Source organism: Petaurus breviceps, unplaced genomic scaffold (genome assembly GCF_028583685.1).
Source record: "Petaurus breviceps papuanus isolate PSGF00001 unplaced genomic scaffold, PetGlider_PUasm1.0 446, whole genome shotgun sequence".
NCBI lineage: Eukaryota > Metazoa > Chordata > Mammalia > Diprotodontia > Petauridae > Petaurus > Petaurus breviceps.
The window spans coordinates 649,744-673,079 of record NW_027186338.1 but is presented as its reverse complement, the minus strand read 5'-3'; the positions used below and the strand labels follow the sequence as shown (position 1 = coordinate 673,079).

The 23,336-nt window shown below is 40.2% G+C and overlaps 1 pseudogene; it reads right to left on the bottom strand.

The window, feature by feature from the left end:
- LOC138171506 (zinc finger protein 585A-like) overlaps nt 1-2,630 on the bottom strand; it is a 44,097-nt pseudogene extending 41,467 nt beyond the window's left edge.
- Nucleotides 2,631-23,336: the final 20,706 nt, after the last annotated feature.

Genomic DNA, 23,336 nt, shown 5'->3' with positions numbered 1-23,336 from the left:
TCAGTCAATGATACTTAAAGCCATTTTTATTATGATTACTTCATCTTCAAGTCAATCACCTTGTAACAATTACTGCTGAGTCTCAATTAAAAAGGCTTCTGACACAAAGTCTCGTGCACTTTTTTTTATACTTTCCTGCCTCTTACTCTAAGTCAATTCACAAATTAACTATGAAGGACAAATGAAGAAAGATGCTATCTACATCCAGAGAAAGAAATGATCAATAAAATTATGTATGCAATAATTATACCTGTGTAAATACATAGGCATAGATATCTAGATACACAGATATATATGTGTATATACTTATGTACATAATTATTTCTGCCTAACAGTACCTATGGAGGGGGGAGGGAGAGAGAAGAAAATAGAAGAAAAAAAGATTTACACTTCCATTTTTCTTACTTTTTTTTGAACCACGGTTAACGTGGAGATGTTTTCCATTACTTCACACGCCAAATGTGTGTCCTACTGTTTGCCTTCTCAATGAGTGGGGGAAGGAATGGAGAGAGGGAAAGAATGTGGAACTCAAAATTTAAAAAAAAAGCAAAGGTAAAATCTTTTTTTTCAGAGGGGGGGGGATAAATTGCAGTCCTTTGGCTCTAAATATATGGTTCACTGACGCCCACCCCTTCTAGGGCTGTGGAACAGGAGAAACAAACGTAGGGTGTTTCAGGAAAAGCAGCACGGGGCACTCACCTCCCAGGGCCTGGCTGGCAGCACAGGAGCCATTCCCTCTTCCTGAAGGGCAGAAGCCAGAGAAGACAGAGCTGGGGAGGAAAGGAGGGCCATGAAAAGGAGGGGCCACCGTGGGCTCTGCAACGCTCAGAGACCGAGAAGCCCAGCTTCTACCCTGGGGGATAAGGGAGGGGGGCGAGGTGATGGGCTGGGGGGAGAAGGTGCAGAAGGAAACTGTCATTTCTTTCCTGGGGAGGCCCAATCTCTCCTTAGAGCAGAGGGAGTGGGGGTGGGGGATGGGAAAGGACTCCCAGCAGCATCAGGGAAGGCTTCCAGGAGGAGGGAGTGCCCCGGAGGATGCCGGGAAGAGGACAAGAGACCATAGGGAAGGCCGGACCACACCGGGAGTACCTGTCCTGGGTCCCCTCGAAAAGGGGAAAAACTGAGGCCTGGAGGGGCAGGACCCGGGTCCTGGAATATGGCCTGGGCTGAAAGAGTATTAGAATCTGCCCCTAGACCCACCTCTGCCTGCTCCCACTCCCGGAAAGCCCCCGGGCCGCTGGAAGTGCTCAGATGCTTCCTTCCTCCTCCGTGAGCTCCGCAACAGTCCCCGGGAAGCGACCGCGCCGCACCCCCACAGTCAGCCTGCGCCTAGACCCGTTCTCAGCTCCCGCTCACCCCGTCATACGAACTCAGGATTGAGGAGGGGAAGCTGTCACCATGAAGCATGGAAGAAACAGGGAGGAAACGAGAAGGAAATGTCCTAAGGGGACACTAGTCTCATTCTTCCTCCTCTTTCGGCTTAGGAAATGCTCCGGAGGCACGCAAAACCTTCTGGGAATCGTAGTCTGGAAGCTGGAATGCCTTCTGCGCATGCTTGTGGCTTGGCCCCTCCCCTGGAGTGGACTACAGTCCCGCCTCCCTGCCTACCTAGAAGCCTGGATCCCTCCCCCTCTTGCCTTGCCTCATTCGTGGACCGCACATCCCGAGAAACCACGGGGAGTCGCCAGGCGTGGGGTCCCACACCTAGAGCGGCCCTGGGGTTCCTCCCAGCCTAGTTCCCCCCCCCCCCCTTGCTCTCTCCCATTCCAGCAGTCAGTCCCAACAGGCCACAGCCATAAAGAAACGTTGCCTCTACGCCGCCATCTTCCGGCGGAAGAGAAGTTGTCAAGGAGGGAAGCGCGGACTCAGAGGAAGGAAACCAGGCCCTGGGACCTGCAGGCCTGGAGCTCCATCTCATCCCCGGGGCCTTCCAGGCTGGTAAAGCAGGACTGCAGGGGACCCGAGGCAGCAGGAGAGGACGAGGGGCGCTAGCCACCTGCGAGGACCCTGGGAACAGGCGGCTGTGGCCTGGGCCGTCTTGTTGGGAAGCAATGTTGGGGAAAAGCCCAGGACGCGAGAAGGGTCAGGCCTGTGTGGGCCCCTTGGGATGGATATGGGGAGAAGGCGGAGCCAGGCCGTGCCCACGTTGTGTCTGCTTCCTCTGTCTAGGAGACAGACTCAAGGGAAAACAGGAGAGAGTGAGAGCTTACACTGCCTTTGCAGAATGCTAAGCGTTTGGTAGGTGGACTAAATAAAACTCAGAGCCAACATTTACCTGGAGCTTCCCGTGTTCCAGGCCGTGTTAAGTGCTTTACAATGACTATCTCTTCTGGTCCTGGAACCGACCCTGGGAAACAGGTGCTGTTATAGACCCCCTAATATAGATGTGGAAACCAGGGTGAAGTGACTTGCCCAGGGTCATACAGCTAAGCAAGTGCCTGAGCTTGGATTTGAGCTCAAAGCGAGCAGGAGTAACAGCAACAATGTGATAAGTTTGATTCATAACAGGACTTCGTGCTGGGTTTGGTGTGATATAAAAATGCTCGTGCTTTATGTGCATATTGCTAAAATTAATAATTCTATCAATTAACTCTCAGCTGTCTCTCCAGGGTCTTTAAGTACACCATACCATCATCTGCAAAAAGTCATCATCTTTTTTTCTGCTAAACCTTTGTTTATTCATTCTATCTCTTTTTCTATTCTTATTTCTATTGGCATTAGATGACAGGTATATATAGCAATAATGAATTTTGACCTGATTTTTTTAGAGAGGAATTTAATTTATACCCCTTACATGAAATGCTAATTCCTGTCTAAATGTGAGTGTGTGGGTATGGGTGTATGATTAATAGTATACCTTTTGGATAGATGTGTATCCAAAAGGAATACTATTAATTATATCAAAGAAAGGTATATCTATTCATGTTTTCTAGAGTTTTTAATAGAATTTGTTCATGTTCATTAAAATTCTAATATTGGTAATTCATTTTCATTGTTATTAATATATTTAGTTGTGTAGTTTTCCTAATATTAAACTAATACAGCAATCATAATAAATCCATACTCTTCATAACCTATAATCCTTGTATTGTGTTATCTTAGCATTTTTGCTAAGATTTTATTTAAAAATTTTTGCAACAGTGTTCATTAGGAATATTAATCTAAGGTTTTCTTTTCGTTTTGACTCTTCCTATGTGTCAAGTCCATATTTAAGTCATAGAAATAATTTTGTGAGATATTTTCTTTTTCTGTTTCTGCAAACAACTGTTTTTTTAAAAAATCTTTTATTTATTTTAGTTTTCAACATTCATTTCCACAAGATTTGGATTTACAAATCTCACAAATTAAAAAAAAAATTACAAATTTTCTCACCGTTTTCCCTATCCTGCACCCCAAGACAGCTAGCCTACTGAATACCCCTTTCCCCAATATAATCTCTCTTAATTCCTACCACATCATCCCAACTTTCTAGTAGGGCAAGATGGATTTCTATACATCTGTGCCTGTGTATCTTATTTCCCAGCTGTGTGTAGTAAAAAAAACACATTTTTTTTAAACATTTGTTTTTAAAACTTTGATTTCCAGATTCTTTCCTTTCTTCCCTCCTCACCCACCCCCACTGAGAAGACAAGGAATTCAATATAGGTTGTATATGTGTAGTTATGTAAAACATTTCAATAGTAGTTTTTTGTGAGAGGCTGAAGGTATATCCCTCCATCTATCCCAACCCCCACTCATTCTATTCTCTACTTTGACCCTGTCCCTTTTCAAAAGTGTTTGCTTCTAACTACCCTCTCCCCCAGTCTGCCCTCCCTTCTATCATACCCCCCTCTTAACCCTTTTTCCCCTACTATCCTGTAGGGTAAGATACCTAGTTGAGTCTGTTTGTTATTTCCTCCTTAAGCCAAATTCAGTGGGAGTAAGGTTGACCCATTCTGTTTCACCTTCCTGCTCTTCCCCTCCATTTTAACAGTTTTTTCTTGCCTCTTCAATATAAGATAATTTACCCTGATCTATCTCTCCCTTTCTCCTCCAATTATATTCCTCTCACCTCTTAATTCTATTTTTTAGATATCATCCTGTGTGGGATACGGAGACCCTAACCCAAATTGACTACTCAGAGACCTCTTAAAGTGAAGGTAGAAAGATTTATTAGAATCTTGCGAGAAGCAGGCGGTCCAGTCTCTGGGGCAGCACCGAGAGAGAGGAGGCCACCGTACATAAGCTAAAGCTGGGTTAAATAAGCAAGGGTTATGAATATTAACATAATTATTACTAATGAGGCTCTAATCTTGTTACATAATACATTAGGTCCATTACACCAGTGTATTACAACCTCAGAATACTGGATCCCTCCTTTCAGTCTACCCTTGATACATTCTTATCTAGACTTGAGGGTCCAAAGGCTACTGTCTGTCCCTTGCTTGGTCAAATCCACCTGCTGCTGCCAGCTCCTTCCATTCTTCATTATTTTTAGTATTATCTATGAGTTTTTGTCTGGGAACCAGGGATTGAGCTTCTTTTCCAAGATTACTGCCTGTTCTCCCTTATCAGTAGTCTTGTTCAGCAATTCTTGCAATTCTATGGAAATTTAATTCTTTCATGGTAAACTGGGTGAGAAGGACTGACTAGAATAGAGCAACTATACAGAAAGATTTCTAAAGTTTCAAAGTCACATAATATCTAATAAAAAAAAATGAAAACTTAGGCCTTAGACCTAAGGACTTACTTAGTTTAGCAGACAATCTCTGAGAAACCACACTTTTACCTTTCCCATACAATCCCTTCCTATTCAACTAATCCTGTGCCCTTTGTCTATGTATAAATGTACATACATATACACACATTCACATAAGTATTTATACACACATATACCCTCCTATACATATATATACACACATATATATTCCCTTCAACTATTCTCATACTGAGGATAACTGAGTAACTTGTGAGTTATATTTATCATTTTTCCATGTAGGAATGTAAACAATTCAACTTTAATAAGTTCTTTATGATTTCTTTTTCCTGTTTGCCTTCTCATGCTTCTCTTGCTTCTTGTATTTGAAAGTCAGATTTTCTGCTCAGTTCTAGTCTTTTCATCAAGAATACTTGAAAGTCCTCTACTTCTCTGAATTACCATATTTTCCCCTGAAGCATTATACTCAGTTTTGCTGGGTAAATAATTCTTGGTTTTAATTCTAGTTCCTTTGACTTCTGGAATATCATATTCTAAGCCCTTCAGTCCCTTAATGTAGGAGCTTCTAGATCTTATGTTATGCAGATTGCGTTTCCACAATACTCAAATTGTTTATTCCTGACAGCTGGTAATATTTTCTCCTTGACCTGGGAACTCTGCAATTTGGCTATAACATTCCTAGGAGTTTTCTTTTTCAAGAGTCTATTTGCGAATTCTTTCTGTTTCTTTATTTACTTCTGGTTCTAGCATATCAGGGCAGTTTTCCTTGAGAATTTCTTGAAGGGTGATTTCTAGGCTCATTTTTTGATCATGGCTTTCAGGTAGTCCAATAATTTTTAAATTATCTCTCCTAGAACTATTTTCCAGGGAAGTGTTTTTTTCCGGGGAGATATTACACATTGCCTTCTATTTTTTCATTTGTTTGGACCTCTTTTATAATATCTTGATTTCTCTTAAAGTCCTTCCATTTGCTCCAATTAATTTTGAAGGAATTATTTTCTTCAGTGAGTTTTTGAAATTCTTTTTCCATCTGGCCAACTTAACTTTTTAAGGCATTCTTCTCCTCATTGTCTTTTTGGACCTCTTTTGCCATTTGAGTTGGTCTATTTATTTTTCAAGGTGTTATTTTCTTCAGTATTTTTGGGAGTCTCCTTTAGCAGGCTGTTGTATAGGTCAGAAGACCACTCACCCAAAGTGACTCAGAGACTTCTTAAAGTAGAAGCAAAAACTTTATTACGATCTTTCTTGAGAAAGGTCGTCACCAAATCCAACAAGACACTCAGAAGGGAGGAGAGCACTACAGAAGGCAAAAGCGAGATTATACAGTGTAGCTAACTTTCAGAAGTTTCCCAGCTTTGCTAATGAGATGTTCCCCTTCCCTATATTATTATCTGAAAGGCTACAGGGCAGACAAGCAAGAGGATGTATTATGAAGGGAATGTTTTTGGGGTCCCTTGACCTTGCTAGGTGTATTCCCCTGTCCTATACAGTTATCTGCAAAGATTACCGGGCAGATAGCAAGAGGGCACATAATCTTTTTTTGTTTTTATGCCTGCAGATATGGTCCTAGAATAATACCCTAATAAGTAACTAACCTTAAGCAAGGGTAAATAGTAAATAGGATTAAGGGAGGCTCCTTCTACATTATTTGTATTCCTTTAATGTAGGATCTTTCTATATTGTCTGCATTCTTTTGGGGTGTCTACATTCTCCTGGGGGGGCATAAAAACTCTGTGAGCACCTTACATCTTTGGCTCTGTATAAAATGGTCCTATAATAAACAGACTATTGATTACACTCCTGTCTCATTATTCTCACCCCTTGCTAGCCCACCAACTGCGCTGACCGCAGTAAGTGGTGCCCACAACACGGGGCATCAGGACTGCTGATTGAGTCTCTCGCCACAGACCCCCAGGATTTGCCACCAGGAAGCAGGCCCACATGAAATCCAAGGGATTTCTTTCAAGGTAAGGGGAAGGCTCTAGAAGGGCATTTGTCGGCATACTCAATTTTTCATAATCAGAGCTCACAGAGACATAGTATGGGAGGAAGGTTAGTTAAGGGTTTAAAAGATGAAGGAAAAGATCTGAGAATATTACAACTTACAGTGTGCAAGAAAGGGATTTCAGTTAAGAAACAGATTCTGAAAAAAATTTTTTAAATAGTCTATCAGGCAGCCCCATGGTTCCCTAGTAGCTTTCAGATCAGAGGACCTGATTGGGAAGCAGTGGGAGAGGCTTTATTTAATTACTTTAAGAGAATGGACAGGAGAGTGACTCTGGTTCCATATTTGCAATTTATAATATCATTAAAGTATGCCTAGCAGACAAAATAGGTCAAAGAAATATTGAGTGTCATGGGTGAGAGTGAAGGCAGTGATCAGGAAGAGACTCCACCCCCTGAATTTGTGGGAAAAAGACCCCTAGAAAATACCAAACCTCTTATCTTCAGCCCAAGTCCACCCTATAATCCTGCATGGGGAATGGAAAAGCTGGGAAGACTAATGGCAGTCCCACCATAGTTTCAGAATTATATACACCTTTTCAAAAACTCATGAAAGAGGAAGGACAGTCATTAAGAGAAATAGGATTTAAAGGCTGCAATTTGTTTGCATACCCTGTTATAGTAGATGCCCAGGGCAATAGAAAATGGCAAAAATTGAATATAAAAGATCTTAAGGAGGTAAAAAAAAGGCTGTACAGGAGTACGGGGCAACAGCTCCTTATACAGTGTCATTATTGGAAAATTTAGCAGCCACAGCTTTGACACCATATGATTGGAGGCAAACAGCTAAAATATGCCTAACTCCAGGGGACTACTTACAATGGGAAGCCAATTATAAGGAAAAATGTCATAGCAAGTTGGCAGAAGGACCTAACGCACGCAGTATTTCCATGCTTTTGGGTGACGGACCTAATACATTGCCCAACACACAAAGGGACTATTCAGTGGCAGTATATAGTACTGATAGGGGAGGGGGAGGGGTTTATGGGCGGTGCCATGGTTGTTTTGAATGAATATGTATAAGTTTGATGGGGTGATCTCCATATAAGGCCATGGGGGTGATCACCATATAAGGCCATAAATGTAAAACTGCGATGTGATTGGCTCGGATTCGCTATATATTTTCTTGTGTGAGAGGGCGCTCTCTCTCTCTCTCTCCGCCATGTAACTGCTGAAGAATAAACCACCCCGCTTCACTCCTCCGCCTTCTGTCTGGTGTTTTTTCCCCGTGAGGGGCCGGTGACGACCGAAGACCCGGGATGGGTAAGTGAGAGGGCCGTGGGGCTAGTCGTCTAGATCTGTTGTGAGGGCAAACGCCCGCAACATAGTACTATTCAAGACTGTGCTAAACAAGCATGGAAAGATATAATCAGTTCTGGTCAAGCCGGAAAAAATTTCACAAATATCATACAGGGACCTGAGGAATCATTTCCTGATTTTGTGGCAAAAATTCAACAAGCAGCTGAGCATACATTAGGAAGTACTGTGGGATTGGAAGAATTTGTAAGACAAATAGCTAGAGGGAATTGCAATTTAGATCATAAGAAAGCTTTTTTGGCACTTCCTGCTGATACCTCCTTGGATCAATTAATCAGAAAATCTGTGGAGGTAAAGTCTATGGTCTTTCAAGTACAAATTATAGCAGAAGCGCAAGCAGCCACAAATAGGTAAAATAAGAATTGTTATAAATGTGGCAAAGTGGGTCATTTCAAAAGGGAATGTCAAGTGGGCATCAGTAATAGTGAATTGTGACCAAAATCAAAATGCCCCAAATGTCATAAGGGCTTTCATTGGGCTTCAGAATGTAGATTTAGAAATTTGGGAAACGGCCTCAAGGGCCAAGTCCTGGGTAGTCCACAAAAAACAGCAGGGACTTATGTTCAGTTCAGTACTCCAAAAGTTCAGCAGGGGAAGCCAATTTGGATCCCTCCACCTCTGAAGTAACTGCTGTTATCTTACAGCCTGAGGTTAAATTTTTAAACATTTACCCAGGCCAGGAGACAGAAATGTTTTTTAGGAATTCTTCTCCTGCTCCTGCCGTGAGGGTACTTCCTTCAACCTCAGAAGGAGAATACATGGATATGCAATTCACTCCAAACTATGTGGAACAAATGGACTGGGAAGATTATATAAGATTAAAATTAAAATTATGAATCCCAGCAATTCCGTGATCCAATTAAAACAGGAACAATGGATATATCAAATACAGAATCCAGAGGTCATGTGGTCTCAAATCATTACGACCTCAAGACCTACCCTTCATATATATGTGGAGGGCAGGAGAATTCAGGGTCTCCTAGACACAGGAGCAGACCTGACCATTATCAATCAGGAACAATGGGACCCAAAGTGGACTGTTCAGAAATCAGATATAAATATGAAAGGCATAGGAAAAGTTAGTCAACCTTCAAAAAGTGTGAGGAAACTTGGGAATTTGAGGGCATTTCAGGAAATTTCCAGCCATATTGTTTGGCTTCCTTGCCAATGGCTTTATGGGGCAGAGATATTTTATCACAACTTAAGGTCACCATCATGACAAAATTTTCAGGAGGGACCCTGATTGATGGGCAGCCAACAGTCGATCCTATTGAATGACTTACCACAAAACCAGTATGGGTGGATCAGTGGCCCCTAAGTGCAGAAAAAATTGCTGCCATATTAGACATTGTGCAAGAACATCTGAAGTTAGGTCATATTGAAATTACAAATAGCGCATGGAATTCTCCAATTTTTGCAATCAGAAAAAAAGAATTCAGGAAAATGGAGGATGCTTATGGATTTGCGAGAAGTAAATAAAGTCATGAAGGATATGGGAGCATTACAGCCTGTTTTACCATCTCCTAATATGGTACCATCACAATGGCCTTTATAGGTAATAGACATAAAGTATTGTTTCTATAGCATACCTCTCCAAAGTCAGGACCAAGAAAAATTTGCATTTTCCATGCCTTTCATAAATGTAAAAGAACCCCTAAAAAGATACTGTTGGAAGGTACTACCTTAAGGGATGAAAAACAGTCCCACATTATGTCAAAAGTTTGTGGCAAAGGCCTTAGAATCAACTAGAAACTAATACCCCACAGCTTACTTAATTCATTACATGGATGATGTTCTTTGTGCATACCAAGATGTGATTACCCTAGAGAAAATATTAGAGGAGGTTGCAAATAATTTTGCTGCTGTAGGACTTAAGATAGTCCCTGAAAAGATACAGAAGACAACTCCTTTTAGGTATTTAGGTAATAAGGTACAGAACACTACTGTAAGTCTGCAAAAATTAGAAATCAGAAAAGATAATATCAAAACATTAAATGACTTGCAAAAGCTTATAGGGGATATAAATTGGATCATATCTAGTCTTACAATTTCAAATGAATGTTTAACAACATTATACCAATTACTGGAAGGTGATACCAAACTTAATTCTCCTAGAATTCTTACACCTGAAGCTAGGAATGCATTGGATTACATCCAGGAAGCTATCAGAACTGCAATTACATATAGGGTAGACCCCTCTACAGGAATACAACTCACTGTGCTGAACATGAAATACAGCCCTACAGGTGCCTTAATGCAAAATGATTTAGTGATTGAATGGAGTTATATTTCACATCAGCCAAAATATTCTTTACGAACTTACCCTGATGGGGTGGCTCAGCTCATAAAGAAAATGAGCAGACGATGTTTATGCCTAAGTGGTCAATTGCCTGAAATTATAAAAGTTCCTTATACTCATGACCAAATCCAACAATTGATTGAGAATCAAGAATCTTGGCAATTGTTGTTAATATATGCTATCCCCATACAACATTATACACCAAAAGGCATTTTCAGATTCTTAACAAACAATGAGTTCATAATCGCTAAGGTATGTAAGGATCAACCTGTTTCAGGATTTAATGTATTTGCTGATGCCACTAAAGACTACAGAGCTTTTGTATACTGTCCTTATAAACAGGTTATGAAAATGATCACCACTCCTTATGATTCCACCCAAAAGAACGAGTTCACAGCTATAATGTCTGCTCTTACCCTATTTCCTCAGTCTATTAATATAACAGATTCTCAATATGCAGCCCAAGTAACTCAAAAGATAGAAACTGCCAATATACGTACAAATAAAACCCAGTTGTACACATTGTTCTGTGATTTACAAGATATTGTACAAAATATATCACATCCCTTTTACATTATGCATATCCCATCTCATACCAGTCTTGTTGGGCCACTTTTTCTTTTTTTTAAAATTTTTTATTTTTCAAATGCTTTATTAACTTCTGATTTATGTCATTCATTTCTGCCAGATTTTGAGTTACAAATTTTCTCCCCGTTTTTCCCCTACCCACCACCCCAAAATATCAGTCCCACAGGATATCCCCTCCTCCAGTCTGCTCTTTCCCATATTTTCTCCCATACCCCTTTCGACTTTTCCAGTGGATCTCTATGCCCCAGTGCCTGTATATCTTATTTCCCAATTACATGTAAAGTAGTATTAATAATAGTATAAATATATATATATTTGAATATTTGATTTTAAAACATTGAATTCCAGATTCATTCCCTTCCTCCCTTGTCACCCACCCTTACTGGGAAGACAAGCAGTTCAGTATAGGTTGTACATGTGTGGCTAATGCAAAACAATAACATAGTAGATATATTGTAAAAGACTGACTATATTTCCCTTCCTCCTATCCCACCTCCCACTTGTTCTATTCTCTACTTTGATCCCTCCCTTTTCAAAAGTGGGTGTTTCCAACTTCCCTCCCCCCCCTTCCTCCCTTCCATCATTCCCCCTTGCCTCGCCTTCCCCCCCTACTTTCCTGGAGGGTGAGATACCCTATTTAGTGTGTATTTCATTCCCTCCTCAAGCCAAATTGTGTTATAAAAATTGTGGGATTTAAAGATCTTCCATGCCCCGTTGAACTTGCTGATGTAACAGGAAGGGGTGAGGCAAGAGGAAGCTGAAGCCAAGCTAGAGTTCCTGCAGTGACTGGAGGCAGCGGCGGCAGTGGCAGCAGCAGTAGCGATTGTGACCAAGGTGGAAGAGGAGGTGCAAACCCCTTTTGTGAGCCAGCCAGAATTTCTGCTAAGGACTCCTCCTGAGGACTGCCAGGGACCAAAACTGCGAGGGGCTGGAGGAGCTGGGAGCACACTTCCTGGACACTGAGCAGTTGCTGTGAGTGGGAAGAGGAGGACCTTTGCCTGAGGTATCCTATTCTGTTTTAAAAGCTTGAGAATGTGGATGTTTACTACATTAACTACAGGTGCCAACTTCATAACTACTGTGATGGCTTTGACTTTCTGGTTTGGGGACTCAGTTATTTGGTATTTTAATAAATGTTCTAGCTTTATCCCCCACGTAGAGAGCCTGGTGTATTTTGTGATTAATACCCACATCAGCATATTTATAGTTGACGTAGGCATTGTGAATATTGCATTGTTGATACATTGACCCACTGCCCAATCACAAAGTAACAAGGTGTGGGCATTCCTGAAGATAAGCCCCCAGCCACAGGCTCCATGTGACCAAATGAAGGGGCAAGGTAAGCCCCTCTGTAAGGAATAAGATTATACAAACCAAGGCCCCAACTCAATATGAACTCTCTATTACACCTAGCTGTTTGGGAACAGAGGATCCTGAGAACGTGAGGGCTGCTTCTCTCCTGGGACCCTGGCCAGGTCCTTGAGAAGAGATATGATAACTTCCCATCTCCTGGAACTAGACATTCCAAGGAAACATCATTCTTGGGATAGGCCTTGGAGGGATTAGCCTCCATCCCAGGCCTCACACAAGATATAATTCTTGCTAAAAACACCTGGCAGTATGCCTTCTTTGTTCTCAGCTCTACTTAAACTGTAAGATTCAGACCCAATTGGAATATCACCCATGGAGGAGACATCTTGCCTGGGACCCTCCCGTGCGGACCCTGATGGCTATACCGGGGATTCCCCAGCTAGTGTGGTCAGGTATTGATGTTTCCCCACAACAGTGATGCTTGTAAATATGTGTGTGTGTGTGTGTGTGTGTATCCATTATTAATCACAGTTGCTCTTATTCTGCTATCTTTAAGCCTTTTACTCTGTTATCTCCAGTTTCCTTCCCATTCAACTATATTCTATTAACATCCCTTTGTTAGAGAAATGGGCCTGTGGCATTTGACCAGCAGTCCTATGAGCACTTGACCAATAGGTGACCCTGTCTACTAGAGCAGCCAACAAATCTATTACCCAGCGTGGCTCCAGTGAATGGCCATCACCTCTTTGGACATCTTCTACTGGTCATTAACCATAGGCATAAATTGAAGTTTCCCCTAGATCAAGAAATAGGTCTATCAACCAAGGAGACCATATTTTACTTTGCTTCTTCTGTATCATATGGGTATCAAGCATGAACTAAAGCCTGGAGGAAGGGGGCATTTCAGATTGTGAGGAAGAGCTGAAGTCCACCTCTTTAGAGGGGACCATGTTTACTTTATTAAAGTTTTACTGACTCAGATCTCTATTTCTTTTATTGTAGATTGGACAATTTTAGACCCCACAGAAATAGGCCGTGAAATGTAGATCAGTATACACCCCCCCACACACACACACAAAGAACCTAACTGATTCATAAATGCTTCTTAAAATAACACTAATTGTTTGGAATTCAAACTTGGAATTAAGAGAACTTTCTATCCTTTATGGATGGTGTAATGGGAATGCAAATTTGGAAGATCTTCCCTGCCCCTAGGCTAAAGTGCACCTGAAACCTGGGGTGGGAGGCTTGTTTTTCAGTAGATACTTTTTGATTGGCCAGTGGGTCCAAAAGGTTGTTACATTCTCTGAGCCAGGAGAAGGCTATATAAGCCCTGATGTGTAGCTTTGTTTTGGGACTCACTTTGAGAAGCGTTCTGTGATTTGATCTGAATTCTGGGAAGCCGTTGTTGAGAGTCCCCCGGCTTTGAAAAACCCAGATGTGGAAACCAAGATATTGACTGGGTATGGATGTAATGGTTGGACAGTTTGGAAATCTGTCTACTTGATCTGTTTCTGTCTTGATAATTCTGCCTGTATGCTTTTACAAATATTCTGGAAAGCATAAAAGGAGAAAAAAGGTGCACGTAACTGAAAAAATGAGACCAAAGGTAACCATCATATTGATAGGATTTGAAGTATATATTGGGACCCCAGTTATTAAAAACTGCTTGTCCCACTTTCCACTATGTGGGAGGTGATACCATATCATAGCTAAGAAGTGTCCTCTGTCCATCTCTCTCCTTGTAGGCAATTTTATTTATATGGTATTATTAACAGCTTGTAAAACTGCTTAACTGTGCTTGGTTTTCCCTTTTCTTTTTCTGCTATAGATATCAGATGCAATTTTTTGTAATTAGATCCCAATGAAATGACAGAAGGATCCATAAGTTTCTGCCTGTCCCAGAAATTGCTTGCATTCTTAGTAAAGACTAGAAGACTTTAACCCCAAAATCAAGAGTGAAGTTTTAGTCTTCCCACATATTAAGACTGAAACTAGTCCAAAGAGAATCCATTGATAGAAAGGAAAAAATTAGCGACCACTACGAGGTTCTAGATGTCCTTCTTTCTCTAAATGCTTACTACCTCTAAGCATTCACCTAGAAACTCAATCTGGACTTCCTTGTGGCACTGACACACCAATTCAACCAGTAGTCTTGGTCTTCACATAGAAGGTGAAGAACAGGACAGGCTCAAGTTCTTTGTGGACCTTCTGGATTCCTGGCTTTGACATGCTCAGTATGATCCTTGCAAAGTCACTTTCTCCCTAAGCCTCAGGCTCCTTATCTATAAAATGGAAATATTAAGATCTATCAGTTTCCTCAAGGAAAATGTTTTCTAAGTCTTAAATAAAGATATAAATATTTGATGCTATTCTTCTACTTCCTTTGCATCCCTCAAACAGCAAGATTAGTGTTGACCATACCATAGTCTATTTTTGCTGTTGCCTTCTCTGAAATCACAATCAAGACAATGGTGATACATCTAGTATGCAAGCCAGGGTGATTGGGAGTATATTGGTCTCCTGGACAGTAATAAAGAAGTCAGGAAAAGGGGAGAGTTTTGAGGGAAAGATTGTGGTAGACCTCACTTTGGGAGCAGGAAGAAATTTGTCTTGGTTTGAAATATTCAGGCAATTCAGGCATACTAGGGGGAGGTCAGCATAAGGTAGGTACATCGACAGGCCACAGATGAGTAAAAGAATATGCTTAATGATCTATTTGAGTTTAGAAAATGCAAGAATGAGGAAGTTAATTTCCAAAAGACATGAATGGATAGAATGACATACCAAAGAATCAAAGATAATGTAACAAAATTATAGAGATCAAGTGGGTCTCAAATAAAGACATGAGAAAATAGCCCTAGCATACCCCTCAGTAGAGGTGGGTGGTCCACAGATGTTATACATGGCACATATTTTTGGACTCTCAATATACTGATCATTTATGCTGATTATTTTTCCTCTCTAAAAACCAAACAAAACACTATCTGTCTTATGGAATGGCTCTCTTGTGAGATGAAGGCAGGAACACACAAGGAAGACTAAGTGATGTAAAAAACAGAAAACAATAAAAATTAGTTTTCAGAATTTTTGATTTGATTGATTTCAGTTTTGGATTTCTTGAGTTTAAGATAACTATGAGACACCCAGTTTATGTCCAGCAGGCAGGTAGAGATGTGAAACTGGAGGATGACAAAGGGGGCATGTATGGATAAGTATTTTTGAGAATCATCACCATGTGGATTACAATGTATTTTGATGACTCTGGACAGTTAGGCTGACAACTTTGAGCAACTGTGCCATACTAAACTCCAACTTGTTGTTTACTATTCCTCCTTCATTTTAGAACAAGACCAGTAACATCAGATGATATCATCATTTGCCCATGAATTGAATCTACGTGAGGCAGAGTTGCAGAAAGTTGTCAGCCTCACTGTCTCTTCCAGAGTCATCAGAGTCTAGTGCCAGGATAAAAGTCAAGATGATGGGCCATGGCCCAGGATCAGTGTATAACCTGGGTGTCTTTGATGTCTGGCCAAGCTCTCAAAGAGCCACAGTTGCACTGCAAGCTATTAGTTTTTCCAATAGCAATGGTGGCTGTTGGAGTTGGGACTATAAGGAAAGCTGGATGCCTCAGAATCAATGAGTTTGAACTTTGGTGCTAGACGAGACTACTGAGAGTATTGAATGGAAAAGAGACCAAATCAGTCAATACTTAAAAAAATTAATTCACGGTATTGAGTGGAAGGTCAAATACTGAAGCGGAAGTTTAAATACTTTGGCCACATAAGAAGATGAGACTCATTGGAAGACTCTGATGGTGGGAAAGATTGAAGGTAAAAGGAAAATGGGATGGCAGAGGATGAAAAGGATAGATAGCGTAATGACAACAATGAACATGAACTTGGACAGACTTCAAGGGACAGTGGAGGATAAAAGGTCCTGGCGTGTGGGTATATGGGGCCATGAAGGGTTGCACATGACAAATGAATGGACAACAAAATCTTACCTTTTACAAGGGTTCTTTTTCAGTCCTCCTTAGTGCTGGTGGCTTCCTTTGAAGATTTCATTAATACTTCCTATCAAAGCTCAATACTTTGGGGATGTTCTGTATATCCTATTTGTATATAATTCTTTACATGTTATTTCCCTCTACTAGATTGTGAGCTCCTTGAGTGCAGGGGCTGTCCTTTGGTTTTCTTTGTATCCCTAGCACTTATTAGCACTGTCTTGCACATAGCAGCGGTCTCATAAATATTCACTGATTTGACTTGTTCTTCCCCCTGGTATCTAAGCTTGTTTAGAGCAGAGACTGGTTCTTCTTTAATAGTTGCACCTCCCACTCCTAGCACAGTGTTTTACACATAGTAAATACTTAACAAAGGCTTTCTCATTCATTCAGCTGTCTATTCTTTTCTTGAATGAGGCATGAGATCAAAGATCCAAAGATCAAAGCTTCAGAGGCAGAATCTTATAGATCAGTAACTTTAAGCCCTTCATTATAAACATGAAGAAACATTGGGGGAGAGAAGTTAAGTGATTTGCTTTAAGTCAGAAGTAGTGACAGAGCTGGGATTTGAAGTCATATTCTATCACTCCAATACAGAATGTTTCCATTTGGCCACATTTCCTTCCTCTTTCTTTCCTCCTTCCTTCCTTCCTTCCTTCCTTCCTTCCTTCCTTCCTTCCTTCCTCCCTTCCTTCCTCCCTTCCTTCCTTCCTACCTTCCTTTCTTTTTTGGTCTTTATTAATTTGTTTGTTTACTTTTAGTTTACAAGAATCAGTTCCACAATCCCCCGAGTTTCAGATGTTTTCTCCCGTCTTTTCCTCCCCCTGCCCCCATGGCAGCATGCAATCGAGTATAGGATCTGCAAATACTACCATATTAGACATTAGTCAGGTTGTAAAGAAGGATTGTAACCAATGGAATGAACAATGCGAAAGAAGAAACAAAACCAAACAAGAAAAAGAAAGAGAGCAGGTAGTTTGCTTCAATCTGCATTCAAGCTCTGCTCTTTCTAGTTCTTTCTCTGAGTGTAGACATCTCTTTCCATCATAAGTCTTTTGGAGTTGTCTTACAACCTTGCATTGCTGAAAAGAGTCCAGTCTCTCAAAGTTGACACACATATGTGGTGTCTGTAATTGTGTACAAATTTCTCCTGGTTCTGCTCTTCTCACTCAGTATCAGTTCGTATAAGTCTCTCCAGGTAAATATGAAGTCTGTCTGCTCCTCATTTCTTGTAGCACAATAGTATTTTATTACATTCATATACCACAGCGTAATTAGCCATTCCCCAATTGATGGGCATCTCCAATTCTCTGCCACCACAAAAAGAACTGGTATAAATATTTTTGTACAAACAGGTCTTCCTCCCACTTCTCTGATCTCTTTGGGATACAACCCTAGAAGTGGTATTGCTGGGTCAAAGGGTATGCGCTTATTTATAGCCCTTTGGACATAGTTCCAGATTGCTCTCCAGAATGGTTGGATCAGTTCACAGCTCTACCAGAAATGCATTAGTGTTCCACTTTTTCCACATCCTCTCCAGCATTTGTCATTTTCCTGTTTTGTCATCTTAGCCATTCTGACTGGTGAGATGTGGTACCTCAGAGTTCTTTTGATTTACATTTCTCTAATCAATAGCGATTTAGAGAATTTTTTCATATGCTTATAGATATGTTTAATTTCTTCCTTTGAAAATTGCCTGTTCATATCCTTTGACCATTTATCAACTAGGGAAGGACTTGTATTCTTATAGATTTGGCTCAGTTCTCTGTATATTTTAGAAATGAGGCCTTTATCAGAAACGCTGGTTATAAAAATTCTTTTCCAATTTCCCACTTCCCTCTTAATCTTGGTTACACTGGCTTTGTTTGTACAGAAAAGTTTCAAATTAATGTAATCAAAATTATCCATTTTGCATTTTATAATGCTAACTCTTGTTTGATCAGTCTTCTTTCTCCATAAATCTGACAGGTGAACTATTCCTTGCTTTCCCAGATTGTACACCCATTTAAACTTTATTTTGGTATATGGTATTAGATATTGGTCTATGCCCAGTTTCTACCACACCATATTCCAGTTCTCCCAGCAGTTTTATCAAACAGTAGATTGCTACTGTCATTGACTGCTGAGTCTCGTATACCCAACCTATTCCATTGATCCACTACTCTGTTCCCCAGCCAGTACCAAGTAGTTTTGATGATTGCTGCTTCATAATACAGATTAAAATCTAGTATGGCAAGGCCACCTTCCCGACTATTGTGATAGTAATGGAATGTGGAGATTCCCCTGTATTGGGCTTGGTTTTCAAATTGATTGTGTTAAAACCCAGAGCTTGTTAATCCCACCTGTGGGATGGACTTGTTGATGTGAAAAGAAAGTCCTGAACTGGGAGGAGCTGGTGACGTAGATTTGGAGAGACAAGAGAGAGGCGGAAGATCTTTTTGGAAGCAGCACCTCGTGGAGACAGAGAGAGACTAAGAGAATTGCTGGTGGCCGCTTTAAATTGCCCTGGACTTTTGAGACCTGCCCCCTGAGCTGCCAAGGACTGAGGAGACATGGCTGTTTTGCTGGTACTTTGTCTGTCTGTTTTGATGTTATTTTGCCAGATTTGTCCACTGGTGAAAGACAGTCCTGTTGTTGAAGAAGTCCTGGAACCTGGCTTTTGGCTAAGAAGTCCTGAGACTGTCCTGCAGACAGAGAGTGAATACTGTCCACTGGTGAGGGACAGTGCTGTTGTTGCAGGGGTCTGGAGACTGTCCTGCAGACAGAATGAATACTGTCCACTGATGAAGGACAGTGCTGTTGTTGCAGGGGTCTGGGAACCTTTCTGTTGGTTCAGAAGCCCTGAAGAAGGATTTTCTGGTTGTATGTTTACAGAAATCCTGGGAGAGGGTTTTGCTAATGTTTTCAGGAGTTCTAGGACTGTTCTACAGACAGAGGATGAATTGATGAAGGGACTGGCAATGTATCTTATGGCCTTGCTGAGCCTTGTCTCCCCAGGAACTAAGATTGCTGAGAACTTGCCTCGTGTCAAGATGAAGAAAAGACCTCCATTTGGGTATTAAGTGCTGTGTTTAAACTTGATGTAACTCTGGGGTAGATTCAATTGTGATCCAGGGGTGGGGAACTTTTGACCTTTTGGTGCTCTGTGATTGACAAATGAAGGTATTTTACTTATGTTTGGAAACTAATCTCCATTTGAGAAGAGGGGCTTTGTGGTGGACTAAATGAAGGTATAGCCTAGGGGTGGAGAAGTATTTAGACCAGGGACTTTGTAATTGATTGAATGATTGGAAGATCCTGGGGTGGGGTAGTCCTTGGAGATTATTTAATCACTTTTAGTAAATGCTGTATTTGGAATGATGTCATGTTTTGATCTTCTCTGTTCTTGGTTGGTCACTGAATAAAATGGAGAGCACCTATGCTGGTATTTTGAACCTGGGAAGTTGCCTTTGCTTGGTATTATATTACAACCATTTCTTTTCATTAATTCCCTTGATATTCTGGAACTTTTGTTCTTCCAAATGAATTACTATTTTTTCTAGCTCTACAAAGTAATTTTTTGGTACACTGATTGGTATGGCACTAAATAAGTAATTTAATTTAGGTAAAAGTGTCATTTTTATTATATTAGCTTGACCAAGCCATGAGCAATTGATGTTTTACCAATTATTTAGATCTGACTTTATTTGTGTCAAAAGTGTTTTGTAATTGTGTTCACATAGGTCTTGGGTTTGTTTTGGCAGGTAGATTCCCAATATCTTCTCCTCTCTGCACTTGATAAATCTAACTTGAAAATAAACAAGAAAGAAGTTAAGGAGGCAAATAGAATTTTAAAGAGCCTAGATATGATAGATCTCTGGGGAAAATTGAATGGGGATTAAAAGGAATATATCTTCTTCTCAGCAGTACTTGGCACATACACACAGACTATGTACTAGGGCATAAAAACCTCACAATTCAGTGCAGAAAGGCAGAAATATTTAATGCGTACTTCTCAGAACATGATGCAATAAAAATCATATGCAATAAAGGGCCATGGAAAGATAGACTAAAAGCTAATTGGAAACTAAATAATTTGATCCTGAAGAATGAGTGGGTAAAACAAGAAATCATAGAAACAATCAGTAACTTCATTCAAGAAAATGACAAAAATGAGACAACATTCCAAAACTTGTGGGATGCAGCAAAGGCAGTTCTTAGGGGAAGTTTTATATCCCTGAATGCATACATGAATAAAATAGAGAAAATGGAGGTCATTGAGTTGGGGATGCAATTGAAAAAGCCATGAAAAAGCACAAATTGAAAATCCCCAATTAAATACTAAATTAGAAAGAATGAAAAGCAAAGCAGAGATTTTAAAAATTGAAATTAAGAAAACTATTGTATTAATAAATAAAACTAAGAGCTGGTTTTATGGGGAAAAAAACAATAAAATTGATAGACCTTTAGTCAATATGATAAAAAAACACAAATTGCAAGTATCAAAAATTAAAAGGGTGAATCTACCTCCAATGAAGAGAAAATTAAAACAATAATTAGGAATTATTTTGCCCAATAGTATGTACATAAATTTGACAATCTTAGTGAAATGAATGAATATTTACAAAAATATAAGTTCCCCAGATAAACTGAAGAGGAAGCAAATTACTTTAATAACCCCATCTCAGAAAAAGAAAATGAACAAGCCATCAATGAACTCCCTAGGGAAAAAATCTCCAGGGCCAGATGGGTTTACTAGTGAATTCTATCAAACATTTAAAGAACAATTGATTCCAATACTCTACAAACTATATAGGAAAATTGGTGAAGGAATGCTACCAAATTCTTTTTATGATACAAATATGGTACTGTACCACATTTCCTTTCAATCCAAGCCATTCCTTTCCGTGATGCTTGGGCTCTTTCTCCTTCCCCTAAACTGGCAATAAGGAGAACAGGATGTGAAATTCATTACCAAAGGAATACATGGAAAGAGGGATGATCGGATGATCCCACCCAACAACTCTAGTGAAGTTTCAGTCCCTCCTTAGTCCTTTACTTCAAGAAAGTGATCTCACCACAAAATCAGTGTTTTGTCTTCACTAAAGGACTCAGATATCAGATTGGCAAAGAAGGGCACAGACATCAGTGTAGATGTGACTGAGGTCAAAGGCAACTGTAAAACTTTTATTGATTGAAGTGGATTCAAGCAGTTCAATTACTTCACAACAAAGGCTGCACCTGAATTTTTAAAAACTAAACAATTATAGCTGTGCTTGCAGGTAGCAAGCATTTAAGATTCATAAAGTGCCTTGGCCATAGAGGACCTTAGCAAGTGATTTCCTTGGAAGGAATTTCTTTTGAAAACAACAAAACTATATGTAATAGGAACAATGAAAAAAAATTTTTTAAACAAATTTTGTTAAATATTTAGGATAAACTGAATTGAAGCTGATAAAGACATGGAGCAAAGTTATGGGAACTACTCTCCCACTTGCAGGTCAGGTTATCAGAGCTGAACTAACTATTCCCCTTAAAGTTCTAGGGCTAATCCTGAAGGGTTTGGAAGTACAATAGATTATGAACATCCAGCACGCTCTCCAGAATAAAACTAACCATTGATTACTCCCATATCAGCTAACCAATTGATAATTCTTCAACATCAATTACCCAATTACCCTCTACTATGTTTAACAAAGAGTTACTTAGCACACATGGTAAGACTAAATATGGAACCCTTTGAAATTGGGAGTCACTCTCCTCCACAACTTTGGTGTATAGAGAGACTGGACTCAAATTGACTGCAACAAGTTCATTACTAGCTGGGGCACAACTGATGGATTAATCACTCCCTTGTTTGCAAAAAACCTTCTTGGCTTCTTTGTTCATTGATAGCTGGTCTGAGACATGTAGACCATTCCTCAGGTTTATCACAGTTGCTGAGATACCCAGCTAAGGATTCTACTTTTTGCATCTCTGGTTCATACTTTTCATAGTTCACAAAATTTTTACCTCATCTGTCTGTGATCAAGATCAAGGAAGGATAAACATGATTGACATAGAAACAGTGGAATGTATTTTGGGCTACATGGCTGATAAGGCAGGACAAAGTATCTGCAAGGGCCTATGGGGCTTCCAGGAAAATGGTTATAAGCGGTCATCAGGGAAACAAATTACCTGTTTGAAATATGGCCTTGAATGATACTGATCAAAGTATTGGGGGAAACTCCAATACAACACACAAAATATTAGAAAAAAGGATAAAGGGCGGCCAGGTAACACAGCAAGTAAAAGCACCTGCACCAGTGTCGGGATGACTTGGGAAATCAAATCCCAGCTCAGACACTTAGCACCCACCCAGAAACACCTGGCCGTGTAACCTTGAGCAAGTTACTTAACCCCAATTGCTTTAAAAAAAAAAAAAAAGGAAAAAGGATAGAGAGAGAGCCACTAGAGAAAGGAAGGCAGGAGTGGTATTGTAAGGGCAATAAGCAAAAACTGGAATCAATAATGAGCTTTGGAGGATGCTTCCTCCTCTAGAAATATGATCCCATGGCTTCTTCTACCATCAACTCCTGAGAGATGCCCCACATTGGGTCTGAGAATCAAAAGGGTGCATGAATCAATTTTATGTGGTCTGTATACATGGATGGGGAAATTAGATATTTATTTCAACATAATGATTTTCCTTGTTTCCTATGTATTTCATTTTAGGCATTTAAAAATGTGATGCTGGGCAGTATCCCTAAGCTTCACCAGAGTTCCAGGGAGGTCAATGACACAAACAAGTTTAAGAACCCCTAAAAGAGTGACAAAGTTTTAGGTAGAGATGCCTGAAATTATTTGTCAACAGGACTTCACTGAGCTGTCTGTGGTTAGTCCTCATAGAGAAATAATCAGTTTCAATATTTGACCTTTGCACCAGTTCCCTAGCTATTTTGCATACTTCTTACTTTCTCCCATTTTCATAATCAAGAGATCCTATCATTCTAGGAAAATTAAACATGGTACATATTAAGCTTTTACAATAAGTGATACAATAAGATGAACTAAGACTTCTGGGATGCCCCGTATAGTGGAAACTAGAAAGGCCACCGTGCACACTAGGATGCATTATTTCATTTTAGGAATAT